Source organism: Abramis brama (assembly GCF_963993115.1).
Source record: "Abramis brama genome assembly, chromosome: 25".
NCBI classification, from domain to species: Eukaryota; Metazoa; Chordata; class Actinopteri; order Cypriniformes; family Leuciscidae; genus Abramis; species Abramis brama.
In genome coordinates this window covers 16,925,922-16,945,070 of record NC_139987.1, presented here as the reverse complement: position 1 = coordinate 16,945,070, position 19,149 = coordinate 16,925,922, and the positions used below count along the sequence as shown (strand labels likewise).

The window sequence follows — 19,149 nt, the reverse complement described above, 5'->3', positions numbered from 1 at the left end:
AGGGGAAAACAGATTTCTGGCCATGCCAGTTCACCTCCTTCTGTCATTTTATGTAGCCGTATGTAACTGGTTACAACTATACTGTGAATCACTTCTCAAATTAAAATATTTATAAGCAAACATACAGAGAGGACAGAAGATGTGTGCTGATTATTAAGACAATGTACCACACATGTATGGTGTAGACTGTGTCATCAATCCATCCATCGGCTACAGGATAATGCAACATGGACAGACTATTATTACTATTTTTTTACCCTTCCTGCCAAATTAAAAATTTACACAACCACTCAAAATTTTGGGGTTCTTTAAAAAAATAAAAAATTATACTTTATTTAGCGAGGACAAATTAAACTGATTGAAAGTGACAGTAAAGACATTTATAATATTTCAAAAGATGTCTATTCCAAATAAAAACTTTTCTTTTGAACTCGATATTCAAAGAATCTTGAAAAACATTTAACAGCTTCCATAAAAATATTACACAGCACAACTGTTTTCAACGTTGACAGTAATAAGAAATGTTTCTTGAGTACCAAATCAACATATTAGAATGATTTCTGACAAGTAATGATGCTGAAAATTCAGCTTTGCCCACAAAGGAATAAATTACATTTTAGGGCTGTTGATTTAACACGCTAATTTAAATTAATTAGTCATGGAAAAATAACGCATTCAAATTATTTCAAGCATTTAACGCGCCAGCGCCACCCCAGACCTGCATTGCTCATCTTGCATTTCATACAGTTGATTGGTGACGAACATCAAACATGACACAATACGCGAGTCTTTAGAATGCAATTAGAATGACCATAAAATTCAAGATAACAGGGCAAAATTCCCCTGTATGAGTTTTCGTCTATTATTTGTATCATATGATATTGTTAAGCAATATCACACTAGTGATGTTTTTGTCCTGAAAAATTTAAAATCTTTTTATTTACATATACTCACCCATGTTGTTTCATGTGTAATATGACTTACTTTCTTTTGTGGAACATAAAAGAAAATATTTTAAATATGATGCTGTTTTGATCTATAAATATATATAATTACCAATTCAGATGCAAAAATGGTAGATAGCCTAAAAGTTTATGTGTAATAAATTCTATGTTGAATCAAATAAAATATATCTTTCTAAAGCTGGGCCTACTTTTTTGAGTCTTCTTTCAAAAAAAAAAAAAATAATAATAATCTCACCGACCCGACATTTCAACAGTAATCTAGGCTATAATAAATATTTTTTTATGAGTATTCATGTCTTTCAAACACGTTTAATTAAGTCAATTAGAGTGAAGTCAACATGAACACTAGCACTTTTGAATTGAAAATTTACAATGTTCATTCACAATAGCACAAATTTCTAGTAAAATTTCCATAATCTGAATGCTAGGATACACATACAAAGCATTTTAAGACCTAAGCAGCTTAGAAGAAATGCTTAAAGACAGAGATCATTTCTTTCAATTATTTTTTTTTTTTTTCGATGAAAGAATTTGACCTGAAACTGTATTACTGTCTAGATACCAATAGAGGGCAGCAAATACCATTCGATAAATTCACTCTACTTTTAATTCAACACTACTTGTATTGTTTTGCAAAGAATGAATAAATAAATAATTACTAAATATTAATAGTTTATATATTATATTTAATATTCTTTTCTTAGTTACAAATAAGAACAAAAGACCAACATAATATGGTGTTTCTTGCACTTCACTACTGAAATTCCTTAATTCTAGAATTACATGACAGATACAATGACTCGTACAGTCAATCTATGTGTTCAGTGTGTACCAAAGCAGAGCTTCTGAATCATTAGATGCATGAACCAGCATTCACAAGTCTTCTTTTCATCTCTAGATCTCTCTACTAAAGCCTCAATAAGAGATTAAACTAGTAGCTCAACAGGGAACCTGTGTCCGCATCAACATCTCTCATTAATCAGAGCACTTTTGGGAGCGTTTCTCTCTCTTGTGAACACAGAGTCTCTCAGATCCACATAAGGATCTTAACAGTGTTTAAATTCTCCCTCTAAACTCAGTGACTGGAAGAACAACCTGAAAAAAACATGAAGACCTTTACCACAGAAGGAAAGCATTAGCACTGTGGATGTGATGTCACATGGGAGAGTTTAGTGTGCGCAAACCAACGACCAATTCAAAGTGAATGTCCACTACTAGTGGTTTATAGTCATTTAACAATGATGAATGACTCCTCTGGGAGATGTTTTGAGGGATTTGTGAGAATGACAGAGGGACAAAAGCAAAGAGCCTATTTCCTGACTCTTCGAGCATTTCAGCATCTTCTGATTTAGCTCCTAATGACAAGACATTCCAGCACGGTCCCAATCCCATCAGCCTAATGAGCCTGCAAATGATTTCTGCCATTAGTCCTCAAAATCTGTGTATACAAAGGTTTTACTGATGCAAATGTGCTTTTGTTTGCTCGGTTGTTATTGTGAACCCCAGAAAGTTTGAAGGAAAGATCTATGGACATGTGCAATGAGAAGAACGTGCAGAAAGAGAAAGTCAAATATTGAATGTGGACTTTTAGTTTTTGAAAATTCTCTTTATAATGGAGGGAAGCTCTGTAAAGAGAATAGTGTTATAAAACTGTTATAAATCTGATGTTCAAATCATTCCCATGGGTCTGATCTGAATAATATATGTTATCAAGTAGCATGAAGTCAGAATGGAGATGGAAAGATCAAGATGAGCCTTGAATTAATCTCACTCCTGCCACACAGCTGGGAGGTAATGAGGTGTCAGCGACCAAAAACTCAACCAGTAAGTCATCACACCAGTAATGCCCACTACACACTGGAACAGTGTTAACACACATATAAAGTCGTACATTAAAACGAAGCATTAACGTGAAATTGTGCATCTTCGTTGTAGCTGATAAAAACAGTGCTGTTTTATAAATATTCACTTGTCCTGCCTTTTTTAATTAAGCAAAACCGATTATGTACATACAAAATGACATTAAGACATTAAATAACTATACAACTAAAATGGCAGAGCATACACTATATCCATTCAAAGGTTTGAGGTCAGAAAGATTTTTTTTTAAAGAAATAAATAATTTTATAAGTACGTATTAAATTGATCAAAAGTGGCAGTAAAGACTTCTTCACGGTTACAAAAAAAAATCTATTTTTAATTAATGCCATTCTTTTGAACTTCTGATTCATCAAAGAATCCTGAAAAAAAAGTATCCCCGTTTCCAAACAAAATATTAAGCAGAACAGCGGTTTTCAACATTGATAATACCAAATAACATTGGTTACGGATGTAGGAAATAGATCACCAAATCAGCAGATTAGAATGATTTCTGAAGGGTCATGTGACACTGAAGACTTGTCACAGGAATCATATGCATTATTTATTTTATTTTTTTATAGAAAACAGTTATTTTGAATTATAATAATATTACTGTTTGTACAGTTTTTGATCAAATAAATGCAGCCTCAGCGTGCATAAAATACCTCTTTAAAAGGCATAAAAAATTTGTCCCAAACTTTTGTACAAAATATGTATTTAATCTACCAACTCACTTTGGTTATATTGAAATTATATAGAGAAATATTAATACAATCATACTTGTACCCTGAGACTCTCAAACAAATGTGACTGCTTGTAATTTTTCTGTGATACGCAAGTGCTGGGTTATTAATAATTATCTCTATGCACTGCACCTGTTTAACGTCAGCTGAGCCTAAAGTTTCAATGTGGAACATTTAGCTGATTCTGAGATTCTGAAATATATATATATATATATATATATATATATATATATATATATATATATATATATATATATATAAACTAAATTTCTGAGATAACCCCATTATTCTAAAGTGCTGCGCTGACACAAATCAAGACTCTTGGTAATGTGTTTTGCAAAACCAAAGTCAAACAATGGGTTTAATATCCTTCATCGTCAAAGAATAACTAATCCAAACCAACTTTAATTAACCCCTTCCCTCCAACAATCTGTCATACAGGGACACTTTTTTGTGAGTCCTCCCTACATTATTGTATCAATGAACATCATGCTATACTCTGAAAGGTCACATTATGAACATTATTAAAGTCATGTTGACTTGGAATCATGGATGAAGTGATTCACAAAGACATGAACACGGCGGTTCGAGCACAACAGAATACGAGTTTGTTCCCATGCGTACGCTTATGTGCACGACTGAGAGGTTGATGCTTTTAATTGCAGGAAGAACGCAAATTTTCCTATTTATTTTTCAAAGGATGGCACAAGGCTCTGATAAAGAGTCCGGGAAAGGCCTTTGATGCATCTGACAGTTTGTGTGGATGCAGAACATTGGGCGGAGAGACCAGAACTTCCTGTCTTAAGTCTATCTATGCTGCAAAGTTAACGTTAAAGCATTCCTGCCCTGGGTCTTCAGTCAGATCTGAGACCGAAGGCCAGTTTGCATGCAAGACAAGTTAACACCCAAAATTATTTGCTATGACAAAATGAGTCAACTGAAAATGACAAATCTAATCTCAACTATAAAGCCTTGATACGATCAACTAGATGACTGATATCTGGGGTGGAGACGTACACAAGTACACTGTAGATCTGAGAGATTGAGTGATGGCTTTCTTCATGCTACTGATAAAACTTTTATGAAGTGGTTTCGTAATGTGGAAGGGAGGATGTTATTTGTGAGCCTTCAGGGCAAATCTCCATCTGAGGGACAGAATTTTAAAATGCTGACAAAAGGATACACTCTATTAGCAGTTTGAAACTGTTTTCAGAATGAAAATAGACAAGTGTTTAAACTATTTGATGATTTCAGTAATATAGAAAAATTGCCCAATCAGAAGATATAATAATTAATGCTATTAATGGTCTGCAGAGTGGAAAACTCTATAGAGATTTTGCTAGTTTTTTTTAAAACTAATATTTGATTTAAAAAAAAGCAGAGCACTGCTGTAAAGCCCTTGAAATAAAGCAATGACATGAAGCCCTTTTGCTGTCAGGTGACAAGAAAACCATTAAACCTTTTACTTAGTTGCACAAATTTTTGTATAAAAGTTCAATTAAGATATTGGCACGCGTGTGTAGAATTTCTTCTTTTAAAAGCTTGAACATCCTCATTTGTCATTGACTCATAGAGACACCAGGCAAGGTTGTCTTCTGACACACTCCTTATCTTACAAGAAAAGTCTTATTCCCTTGACTCATTTCAACTCTCTTCCTCTTTCTCTACTGCTATTTATTTCTATTCCAATCTCTTCTACTCTCTCTATCTCTCAGTAATTATAGACGATGCTCGAGAGCGGAGAGCATCAGTTCTAACTGTGACACTGTTTGGTTCATTTGAGAAATATTTGTAAGCCATTAGTTTAATTGCAGAAGTAAGATTGCGTGTTATCCACAATATCTCTGTGTGTGTGTGTGTGTGTGTGTGTGTGTATGTAAGAGAGAGCCGTGAGGGTGGATGTGCCGATGAAAAGGATTGCGATTGACTTTAGTGCAGCTGAGCGGCTCAAGGTTAATTGAAGCGGTAATGAGGGTGCAGAGAGAAATCTGATTCATGTGGATAGTGAAAAATGGACAGGAAGAGACAATAAGTCTGACTTCATAAAGATAACTGAAAAAATGCCTTCTACAAGTCAGAATAGGCGAGAAATGGAGCGGCAAAGAACCTGCCAGAATCATGTCTTGGTCATATTTCAGCCCAAAAAAAGAAAAAAAGAAAAATAATTTCCAAATTATTTAATTGGCAACAAGCACATTCCCCCCAAATAATATGTATGTATACATGTACGTACATACAGAATATAGGCTAATTGTTTTTTGGGGTTGGATGTGCTTACAAATAAATTTGGAAATATAATAAAATATATTTAAATAATATTTACTTATAACATCTTTATAATATTGTATATGCATTTATACATTTATGTAGTTTAATACATATTGTTTAAGTAGAAACATCACTGTAATGTTTGGTACTGCCTTTATGCTGATTTAAATCAAAACAAATTGTAGTTTAATCATACACTTAAACAATGATTGTATTGTAATCATCGTTACTTAAAAACAACGATACAGTGAAAAAAAAAAAAAAAAAAAAAAAAAAATGGTAACAGCCCTAAAAAAAATAATTCTTCATGAAATATATATTTCCCCTGTATATGGTGAAATGTGACCAGGACATGTTTTCATGGGATTCACCCAAGAATTTGTACATATGCTGATCTGAAACTAGTTTTGCTTGTTTTTAAAACTATGGCTGTTGCATCTTGGGTGATAAATACTGGGCTGACGCTGACATATAAGGGCAACACTGGAAGAGAAGTTTTAAATCCAGTGTATTCCTGTTCCCTTCTTTCCTGTTTCCTGTGCATTGTGTTAAAACAGGGATTCAGGAAAGAGAGCTGGGCCAGATAAGACAAAGACTGGGACACACTCCAACAGCACAAGTATGTAAGGTCAACACACACACACACATACAAGTGCGCACACACACACCTGCGTCTCCATCGAAGATCCTGAAATAACTTAACCTTGTGACTCCTCCTGCTTCAATGGCTCAGGATGCTCCTCTGGCCCAGATCTGATCAGTTCAACATACTGACTGACAGCTGGGAGTCAAATCTGTACAATACCGAGAGATGGCAGGTGATGGAATCTGTCCAGGAGAGTGGATTAACATGATGAATTGTGCTGGGATTACCCTGTGTTTTACAGGAGTCGCCAAATGTGATCATCTGTGACACACAAACCTCATGCCTTTAATCCGATTCAGAGACGCCATCTATCAGCTCTGTTTAATGCTGTATTAATCTAACCTCACACCACTGCTGTCATAATGAATGACACAAACCCAGTAATGACAGGAGAAATGAGAAAACCCATGTTAATACATTAATGTACAGTATTAATTGACACGTAAAGGGGCACAGAGGTGATAAATTGATCGAAATGACCACAGGACACTTTAAATAGATTAAAATCAACAGTAGATTTCACATATACAAAAAAAAAAAAAATCTATTTAAAATAAATGCTGTTCTTTTTAATCTTTTATTCATCTATGTATCGCAGTTTTCACAAAAATATTAGGCCTAACCGTTTTCAACATTGATAATAATAAGAAATATTTCTTGAGCACCAAATCAGCATATTAGAATGAGTTCTGAAGGATCACGTGACACTGAAGACTGAAATTCAGCTTTGCCATCGAAGAAATAAACTGCATTTTAAAACCGCCATTTTGAATTGTAATATTTCACAATATCAATGTTTTACTATATATTTTTGACCAAATAAATGCATCCAATGTGAGCATAAGAGACTTCTTAAAAAAAAAAAGAAAAAAGTTTTGAACACTATTTAATTGAATGTATATACATTTCATGTTACGTCTGACAACTGATAAATAGCATTAGATGATGGCAAAGGTAATCTAAATGTAAAAACAGGGAAATGGGAATACACAAAAAATCTAATAAATCAAAGTGATGAATAAATCAGTGACGATGCAACGCCTGTGTGTACGTCTCCTGAAATACAGCTGGAAGCAAAGTATGACAAAATGTTCATCTTGCATGAGTAAAACTAGGAAAAATGACTAATTTGATAATTAAGCCACATGCTGGGGATGAATGTTCAAAAACTAATTACCCAACTGTGAAGACAACGTAATTACCATAGAGTTCCAGTCCTCTAAATCATATGGAAAATAGTGCAGATAAATCATTGAGACCAAGGCCTTATCTCTACGCTCTTCAGAGCTAGTGTGATTCTTTCTATCAGTAAAGAGATACGGCTCAATCTTGAATGGATGTAGTTTATTGGACTGATTTTGAGTAGCATTACGGACTCTTCGATTAAGACTTGCATTTCAAGGCGGCTCTTCAAATGTCAGACGCATGACCACAGCCGTAGATAAAGGTTCTCTGGTACGCTGAGTGAGACATTAATCTTAATTTGACATGAGAACCGATAAAACCAATGTTTGTTGAGCTGAATAAAGAATCACTCAGTCTAAATACAATCAGAAAGGAAAACATACAGCTTTCTTTATGCCCCCTTTTCTGTCCTTTATCTTCATTACACCAAAACAAAGTAGCCACAGTGCTACTTCAAAATTATTTTTATATATAGCTGAAAATGTCAGTTTTGAGCCAAAAAATATTTGCACTAAACTTAGCAGCACCACCAGACCGGCCGAGCATTATGGGATGGATTACATTACACTCTCAGAAGACTTAACGCTCCCACGGTGTCACATCAGTTTAGCGATTCTGTCGCAAAAATACATACAGCCTTGATCCGCCACTGCAACCCCAGAGTTAAACCTGTCTTAAAAACACACAAGGCCATTACTGATGGGTAAAGCACATGGTATGGGAGGCTAAAAGGCCAAAAAAATTAGCATGAGCAGTAACAGCAGGTCACAATGTTGTGTTTGGCCGTAATTAATCTCTGTTTAGTGTTTCTGCATTAGAGGAGTTCTGATTAACCTGAGGATCAAAAGAAACAAACAGAAGCGGAAAGGATGTGGATCCTGTGGCACGTCTCGGCACACACACATGCACGCACGCATGCACATCCTGGGGCCGGTCACGTTTCCTAACTGCTGAGGTCGGGTCTTGTGATCAAACTCTCAAGCTGTGTGTATAACAGCACATCCACAGCGTGAATGCTGGTGTGTGTGGTTCCCGCTTGAATAGAGAGAAATATAGCCAATGAGAATAGAGCAAAACTATTTCATTTGAAAACAACGAGTTATGAAAACACAGTCCCTGGGAGAACAGTGACGAGCGGTTTATGGAAAAAATAACAATTTACAGAGTGTCACCACCCTTGACAAAACTCATGCAGGGACAATTTCAGCCACAGATAAAACTCCCAAAGTCCCAGCAATAAAACAAAAGAAAACAATCACAATAGATAATGCTGCTATTCTTTATCAAAAGGAAAATCCCCCCCAAAACTTAATGTCTATGGACCAGCAAATAAGCTTATGGCTAAATAGCATAAATGTGAAGCACAAACACACTTGTGTACATATGCGTATACACATTTTTCATGTTTATTAGTTTACCCAAAAATGAAAATTACCCCATGATTTACTCACCCTCAAGCCACCCAGGTGTATATGACATTCTTCTTTCAGACAAATACAATCGGAGTTATATTAAAAAAATATCCTGGCTCTTCCAAGCTTTATAACAGCAGTGTCTGGCTGTTTTCTGTTTTGAAGTCCATTAAAGTGCATCCATCCATGATAAAAGTACTCCACACAGCTCTGGAGGGTTAATAAAGGCCTTCTAAAGTGAAGCGATGTGTTCGTGTAAGAAAAATGTCCATATTTAAAACTTTATCGACTAATATTACTAGCAGACGGCCGTACGCATCGATTTATGGCGGAAGAGTAACACTTGACGCACAACATAATGACGAACGCGAAAGTACAGGGGATAGAGCAAAACAAAACACCAGTCATGAATTAGAAGTCTAAAATGAATTTTTTTGAAAAGAAATATCGGAGGAGCTCGAGTTTGTTGCCCAGCCCTGTTTGTTTGAACCGCGAGAGGCGGCTAAACTTACAATACTCCTACATACACTCTTACTTTTGTGGCGCAAATCGACTTGCGTAGTATGCGTACGGTCGTCTGCCGGAAGCTAGTTATTTTAGTCGCTAAAGTTTTAAATATGGATATTTTTATTACGTAAAACACATTGTTTCACTTCAGAAGGCCTTTATTAACCCCCCAGAGCCATGTGGATTACTTTTATCATGGATAGATGCACTTTGATGGACTTCAAAACGAAAACGACCATTCACTGGCATTATAAAGCTTGGAAGAGCCAGGACATTTTTTATGTAACTTTGATTGTATTCGTCTGAAAGAAGAATGACATATACACCTATGATTACTTGAGGGTGAGTAAATCATGAGGTAAATTAAATTTGTGGGTAAACTATCCCTTTAATGCACATTATATTAAAATATAACCTGTAGTCATGGTGTAGGCTATATAGGGATTAGGCTACACTGTAAAACATTTGCTGTAGTTTTGCAGCTGTTGGCCAGTAACTTACTGTAGATTTAAATCGATGTTATTTACTGGCAACAGTTTGCTCAAAGTTAAATGAACATTAAACATTAACAAGTCTTTGTCTTTACAGAATAAAACTATAAAATAACAACCTAATGCAAAGCATTCTGGGAACCAGAAATCTTCATCAACCTTTTTCTGTTTTTTTTCTTCAGATTTTGGTTCCCAGAATGCTTTGCATGAGGCTGTTATTTTAAAAACTTGTTAATGTTTAATGTTCATTTAACTTTGAACAAACTGTTGCCAGTAAATAACATCAATTTAAATCTACAGTAAGTTACTGGCAAGTAGCTGCCAATAATACTGTAATTTCTACAGATTTTTTTAACAGTGTACAGTATATAGGGATTTGGCTAAACACAACCCGCAATATTCTTTTTAATGTCCAACTGAAAGGAGCGACTCAAGTTGAAACAGCAGAAAGACTTATTTCACATCTTTTATATCAGTTATTGCCTCACTAATGTAACTGATGTCATAAAAAGCGAGCTTTAGTTCACAGCTGATGCCATAGAGGTGTAACAGCAGTGATGTCATCTTAATTTTTAATGCCACTGACAGGTGGTCTGACACTAAATGTAATATTTTCCATCAAGCTGCTCATGGGTTAATCATGATCTAGACACCCACGACCCAGATAAAGCTTAACTACAGCTATGGGCTTGTTCATAATGCGTAACAAATCTCATTAGAGGCCTGCTGATCTAGGATCATATTTATGATGTTTATACCAGTTCAGGTGATTGCATTATGACACCGGGATGTTACTGGTGTCATAATCCTTTTAGTTGTGTTGCCAGAGAAATTTGATCCAGGCCATGGGCTCGAGGGGAGCTGTTATTGTGATAAATACACTGCTAGATCAGGGGATTTTGCCCATCAAGAGTTACCCAGCAGGTTTTGAATATGACACTCAGTCAGCGCTGATCTCATAAAAGCAAATTCAAAGCAAAAACCAAATCCAGCCCTGACTTCAAAGTATTTTCCAAATAATTCCTGACATTGACTGAAATCTGTGTTCCCCAGCAGAGACGTAACAAATCCAGATTTTCAAATAACTGACTTCAAGGACTCACAGAAAGGTCTATTTATATATTATAATAATAATAATAAAATATAAGAAGATATGAAAAAGATAAATGTAAATTAAAAAGATTAATACATAATGCAACATTTTAACAAAAAAAATAAAAAATAAATAAATTTAAATTAAATTACAGATTTTAGTACAGCTGCTCGATTATGGCAACAGTCATAATCACGATTATTTAACATGATTATTGGTGGGAGATATGATCAAAGATATTATATGATGGGAGATATTATTTCATGATATGAGTCATTTTAAATGTCAGTAAAATTTCACAATTATCAATACTTCAGCAAAAACTAATACTAGGTAAATTAATGTAAGGAAAAAATCCTCAAAACAGTTACAGAAGACAAGTAAACAGTCAGCAATACAATTAAAACAAAGAAACTAAATTATAAACAAAACCAACAAAAAATACAACAGAATAAAATTACAAATTAAATAAACAGTGTTTAGGTTTTTCAGGAAGATGTACTCACAGTGGTATTCAGATAATTTAGCCTACAACAGAAATTGAATAAAGTAATCAAATGTAAAATAACACTATACATTAAATATAGGCTAATCCTTATTAAAACTACAGGTTATTTATTCAAGAGCAGTGAGTGATTTTATCTTTGTCTTTTGTTGTTTGATTAACAATAATGACTGCAGCAGATTTATTAGGCTGCTGTCACTTTAAGAGCTAATGCACAGACCCAATATCACTGTTACATAGCGCTCTTTCTCAGTGTTTACATTCACTTAAGACATTACGACTGTTACATAATCCTGCTTTACGAGGATACTTACCAAAACGGCATTTTGACATATTTGTGTGTAGGCGTTTTGACCATTTAGGCGAGAATCTGAAGCCCACAGTATACATCGCTTATGCGCGTTCTGCCCCGTCTCGGAGCGTGCGCACAGGAGGCCGTCTAGGGAATTGTATATCTTTTGCGGTTTAATACGCTTTTAATAACCATGTGTAATATCAAGCACGTCCCGCAGTCCCACAAGCAGGCAACATTAGACTGCATTTTACAACCCTCACTTATTTAGCTGATTTGGTTGTCAAGTTTGGGCTTTTGGGGAGGAACGAAAGCACACCACTGTGAAGGAAAGGAAGGTGCACGGGACGGAATGTGGATGCTGCACAATAATCGCTTCATGTCGATTATCTTGTTTTCATAATCTTTGGAAACCAAAATCGAAAATGAAAAATCAATTACGATTAAATCACACAGCCCTAGTTTTTAGACCTCATTGCTAACCCCCTCCCCTCCAAATACTAGCCCACTTCCACTCTTCAGGCAAACGCATCAGCAAGCTGGATGGTTGCATCTCAGTGTGATTTTTGTCAAGAGCTGTCTGGTGCATGGATTCAGTAGAAAAGCTATTTGCACTTGAGTGCACAGTCTGACCTTGAGAAGCTATGAGTTCAAAACAAGAAATGGCCAGACACAGCGGTCCACCAGGACCATCTAAGCATTTACCTGTCTCCCATTGAGAATGAGTGCTAAGAGAGGGTGGACCGGTGTAGTACACACTGCGGCAGGCACAGAAATGCAGCAGAACATGCCTCACGGTTGCACCTCGGCATGTCATCTCCTTCACCCCTCCACACAGTCACTTTGCAATTCTCATTTGGGGTAACTGCATGAGATTGCGTGTTTGTTCACTGGACCGACGATTAACTCTGACTCGTCTTGGCTATTGGATTTGACCATTATTGCTGAATTTATGAGTGTTTGTTCAACATTTTCTTCAATTCCCAGTGTAAATATTGAATATAATAAAGGTGTTAGTGCCGCAGGTAGAAATTATATTGTGAAGCATACCCAGAAATTATGTGAGGTTGGATCATGTTCAGTTTATGCCAATATAGTTAATAAATGGAAAAATGAAAAATAAGAGGAAAAGATAAAAAGATAAACAGTGTTTATAGGCATATAAAATGCTTATCGGCCTTCAACTACAGCTGTTTCTCATAATGACACAGATGAGAGAATCTAAAGCTTTTCAGATGAAGGTGTGACAAATAAACTAATTACTCAATCTGTGAATTAAGAAGATGGCAAGATAAGCCAAAAAGCTTACAGCTGACTGTTCAGGGTTAATGATCTGTCTGATCTAGAAATCCCAACTGGCAGTCCGTTCCAGAAATCCCTCTCACACACCCTAAACACATGCACTAAAAGATAAGAGGGGTCCAAAATAAACCACACACCTGCCTATTAATAGATAATAGGGGTGGAACAGTACATGTATTTGTATTGAACCGAAACGGTACGGGCGTCACGGTTCGGTGCGTACATTTACACAGAGAATACACGGTATAAAAATAAATAAAACTCGCATGCAAATTAATTAATGTAATGCGGAACTACTGTTAGATACGCAGGTTCTTTAGGGACACCTAATCTGTAGCTCCGCCTTAGCTCTGAAGCAGGCTGCGATGTAAAGATTGCAATGTGTGTGTGTGTGTGTGTGTGTGTGAGAGTGAGAGAGAGAGAGAGAGAGAGAGAGAGAGAGAGAGAGAGAGAGAGAGAGAGAGAGAGAGAGAGAGAGAGAGAGAGAGAGAGAGAGAGAGAGAGAGAGGGGGGCGCGATCGAAAAGTCGCAAGGTGTTTACTTATATTTGTGTGCGTGTGTGTGGGTGGCACGGGCGCGGGCGCGATCGAACAGTGGAAACATAAAAACATACTCCGTCATTTTGTTTATACAGGACATCATTCAAACTGCAAAGTGTTTAAGTTACCTACTGTTAATTAAAATTTTAAGGAAAACAAATATATTAATCTGAAATGTAGCAAATTAATTTTCAATTCATTCAGGTACAATTCCCAAACATATCTCAAGGTCTTTTTGTCTTTTTATTAACTGAATTAATAAATTAATTATATAAAACTATTGTCAGTGCATTAGAAATAAACTGGTTCTATGCCTTTACTTTATTAATAAAACTTATTTAAAAAATACAAGGCTTAAGTAATTTATTTTCCTTTGGTGGTACAGCCTGAGACATGCACAAGCCTTCTGCATTTACTTTGCTTTTCCCTCCACTGTACCGAACTCGTACCGAACCGTGATGTCTGAACCGAGGTATGAACCGAACCGTGACTTCTGTGTACCGTTCCACCCCTAATAGATAATCCTTACCGTCAAAACTGTATTTTGTATTAATATAATATACTATGCTATGCTATGCTATGCTATATCACACACCAGCCACATTCTACAGCCATCAGTGACCTTTACATGTCACCACACCAGTTTGCTATTTATCTACCAGAATAGCAAATGAGTGGGAATGGAAACATTCTTCTGCTGCCCACATTACGACTGTAGCCAAAAATCAAACCCAGACAGATCAACAAAGGCCTCTCAAATAATAATAATAATAAAAAAAAAACCTAAGTGCCTTTTTAAAATACCCTTCCTATTCAAAATTCACACATTTGCATGGAAAAGTCTAATTAGCGTTTTTGAAATCCTGTATGAGTGAAAAGGATGTGGCTTTCAAAAACGATTGATACTGTATAATTTATAGTGATGGGCAGCAGGTGAATTAATCAGATGATATTTGGCCATTTTGACATTATTCTATTAGAAAAAAATAGGATCACTTAGCTGATTAACAGAAGCATTAGTTCCAAAATTTACTGACAGTCTTATCAAATGGAAAACACATTTTGAATGAATTTTGAGCAAATTTTAAGAGGAAATTTTGTTCACATCTTTTCGTTAGCCCACATTATATGACTTATTATTTTTTAACATAATTATAAATAATGACCAGAGAAATTGAGGAATGGAATGTTGAAACGAATGGAAGCCATGAGTTCTACAGCCTCAATACATTTTTAAGGATCAACTCTTTCGACAGAATGTGAAGCTGGTTTCTGATCTGCTCTGACAGACAGGGGTCACTGAGCGCCACCATCTGTCTTCAAAATCCGCCTGTCCGAAATCTGGACACCCTTAAGAGACTGACCTTGAAGAAATGACACAATGTCTTTGTGATCTTGCAGAACCATAAAACGTGAGTACCTTCGATAGGTTTGTTTTGTTTAAGATGATTAACTGGAGGTGAGATAAGTCTATGAACATCCTACCACGTCCATCTCCCTCACAACACCCTCCTTTTGCACTTTCTGAGATTGGGCTGGTCTTCTCTAGCAGAGTCTAAGCCTCGTCTCTCTCCTTTAATCTTCTCACAGCTCAAAGTGGTCTTTAGATGTGAGCAGCTCTACACTCAATCCAAGCTTTCAAAGCAATAGAAGTGAGATACCTTAAGCAAAACCTTCACAAATATCTGAGATTACCAGCACACAGGCAATGACCAGACAAATGGTCAAGCAATTTAGTAATATGAAGCAAGGCAGACAGAATTAGCAATGAACAAGTCTCTCAAGAAGCTAGGCTAGTTAGGTTAAGAAGATCAGAGTTGTAAGATTTTCAAGCCATGTTGAATGAAGAGCACAAGCTTCATTTATTATTTCTATGAACAGATGATCTGCCAGGACGTAATCAAAGAATATTTTCCTGCAATAATGTCTGTTTTTGCCATCTCTTCACCTACAGAGCGCATTCAATGTGCGTCTGCAAAACGACACTCTGTTGTAGCGCATCCCGAGGGACAATAAACAATAGCGTCTGCTACTGAATACCAACAAAGCGTTCCTTTACAAGCCTCTTTTTCAGCGGGGGTCTATTTTCAGGAAGGATGGGTGGAGGCCTGGGTAACAGAGTCACATTTCCCTTTAAACTTTGGAGATTAGATTGCAGACCTTCCAAACAGTGACCGTGATAATTTGCTGTGACTTCTTCTATCACGATGGAAATCTTATTCTGCAAAACAGGCTTGGAAAATCGTTTGAATTCCAGAATGACTTACTGAAAATTATTTTCATATAAAACCCAAGATAAAAGTAATTTTATACATACCACCACTGGGAAAGTCAACTTTTAAACCACAATTGTTCAGACTGACAGCGTTTTCTTGTTGGAGAAGTTTGCGTATCTCAGGTTGAGTCACTGCAGTGATTTCTGAATTACTCAGAGGACAGCGAAATGTATTTATTTATTTGGTGGCGTTATCGAGGTGATCTGGGAACAGTGGAATTGCCTGGTGAGGGAATGCTGGAGCTTATCAGGGAGTGCCAGGCGGTCGAAGAGGAAGTGGAGAGTCAGAAAAAGGAAAGGCCTAAATGCTGTCTCTTCCTTAATTTATTGCTCTCTCTCTCCCCGTCTCTCCCTCTTTCTCCCACCCTCCTTCTACTTTTCCATTTTTCCATTTTTCCTTCCTGTATTTCAAAAGAAAACACTAAGATCATATAATGTTATTTTGCAAAGAACGTTTAAAGAGAACCATTTTCCACAACTACAAGATATAAACCCCTATTCCTCAGAATAAAAGGGCTTCAATGTAATACAAGCCTTTAAAAGAGTCATTACAGACCATTTCAACATTGGTTTAAGAAAGTGACGTCTTTGTTTGTTCCTTGGACGTTTACGGTTAGTTGTCGAGTCCATTCAAAACATCGGCGGGAAGCGCTTGATGCACAGTCGGATAGCATGTGAATGTGAGAGGAAAACCTGTTCATTCCAAAGGGTTCACATACTTTTTCTTGCCTGTGTGATGGGTGTGTGTGTGTGTGTGTGTGTGTGTGTGTGTGTGTGTGTGTGTGTGTGTGTGTGTGTGTGTGTGTGTGTGTGTGTGTGTATGTATATATTGCAATGATTGTCATTAATCAGGTTTCTGAAAATGTTTTCCTTACCTTGAAGGACCTATAATGTTCTATTCTTAAGTACTCTTTGTCTGACTGGCTTGGAAAAATCAATGTCTTCTACTGGTTTTGGATCAATGTAAAAACAAAGTGGGTTTGTATGTTTACTAATCTGCAAGTATCTACTTTTATCTAAAAGGATTAATACAGGGTTATTAACCTAACAAAACCTAGCAACAAACCTAACACATTTTGAAACGTATGAAATTAGTAATAATGGCACATAGAAATTAGTTTACTAGCATACAGTTAGAAATGTAATTTACCATTTGCATGGATACAGACTGACCCAGCCATGCAAATGCAGTGTAAACTAATAACCTTACCGGGCACCTTAGCGACAAACCATAATGACTTGCTTCAGCTTCACCAAAAACAAGACAAATATCATCCACATATTTTGATCAAATGTTCCCAACCTTTCCGCCAAGAACGTTATTGTTAATCATCCAGACTGCGACATGCTTTTACCGCATCTCTTGCAGTATCAACCAGGTAATGATAGTCATCTGGATACGATACTTCAGGTAAACGAACATTTAATGTTCTGTGTGAAAAGTTTGCACTTCAAAGTAATCATTGTTTATTTTCAGTTTCAGTTTCTGTAAATACTTTAACAGTTCCATTTATGTTAGACTCGAAGTACAAGCTTGTTTGGACACATCCGTGATTTAAAGTCCAACTGAAATCAAAATTTACCCTATTTACTTTGTTAGCGCATATTACTAGTCTTGTGGTGAAAAATTAATCCGTGCAAGTTAATACACAGAAAAAAATTGTTTGCCGTCGTAATCTTTAATCAAAGTTTGAAAAGTTACTTCCGGTCTGGAATGGCGTTCCTTCTCTGATGATGTAGGTTTGACGGCTTGGGTTTGGAAACGCTTAACCACTCCCCTCAAACCGTTAGTCTGCTATGAGCGAGAGATGGAGAGGAGGAGCGCTAGAGTAAAACCCTGCCCTCGGTTCAATATTCCGTTTCACTGGGAAATACGTCACAACACTGGAGAAAAGTCGTTTGCAACTTCCGGTTCACGCAGACTTTAAAAAGATGCCGCCACCGGAAATGCTTCAGGACCAGACATGCATTCCAACATGTTTGTTAATGCTTACGTCCTTGAAATGGTCTATATGGTAGACTAAACTCTAAAACTCTCAACAAAGCATTAGTATTTGAAAATACCTATGCGGATACGAAAATCTATGGGTCACCAGACAACTGTATAGGGCATTTAATAAAAAAATAAAAAAACATCAATTATATATCCATGTTATTTTGGGTTATTTGTGAGACATCTTTGACCACAAAATAAAAATTTAAAATGCAGTTTCACTATAGAGAACCACATAGGCCACCCAGTATTAAATTGGTTGCCTATATGGCTTTTTAATTACATACGAGACATTTACACAGAGATTTAAGCATTATGATATAACAGATTATCTTTTGGTAAACAAACTTGCTACTAATGGGACTGCAATGATGCATATCGAATGCAAATGCAAATTAGTACTTCATGTAATTACTTTTTATGGAGGGGAGAGCAGAAACTAGTGTTCAAATCATAAATCAGGGCATCTGAGAAAAAAAAAAAAGCGACACTATTGAGACAAATAGCATTAAAATTTAAAACATTAAAATGTAGAAATGCTACTTAAGAGACAATTGTTTTGTATTACTAGCAGTACACTTAAAAAAAGAAACAAAAAAAAGAAAGAGGAGTTTAGAACTCACTCTTAAAAAAGATGATTAGTCAATCAATCAGCATTCACATAAACCCTTTTCCTATTAGGATTATCAGTCTAAGCTCGAAGAAAGCACAATTATTTCCAGGCTAAAGGGTCCACATGGCGAACACTTTGACCAATCATATACAGTAGTGCATGCCTTTAATCAGTAGCAGAGTAATTATGACAGTACTATGGTGCATTGTGTGTGTGTGTGTGTGTGTGTCTCTCTCTCTCTCTCTCTGGGGAGATGTTCCAGGAGAACAACAGCCCTTCATCTCGTCTTTTAAAAGACTTTTAAATTAATTTTCAACAGCACGTCAAGCAGCTAAACACTATTGTCAAGATGACAAAATGAGGTATACAGTACACACAGAGATGGAATACCAAAACACAAAATACCATGAAATATCAGTTGATAAATACATACAATCAACCTGTCGATTAATCCACTAAT

General features: G+C 36.2%; 1 protein-coding gene across 1 annotated transcript in view; it reads right to left on the bottom strand.

Annotated features, from left to right (window-relative positions):
- esama (endothelial cell adhesion molecule a) overlaps positions 1-19,149 on the bottom strand; it is a 39,579-nt gene that overhangs the window by 9,174 nt on the left and 11,256 nt on the right. The window lies entirely within an intron of this gene.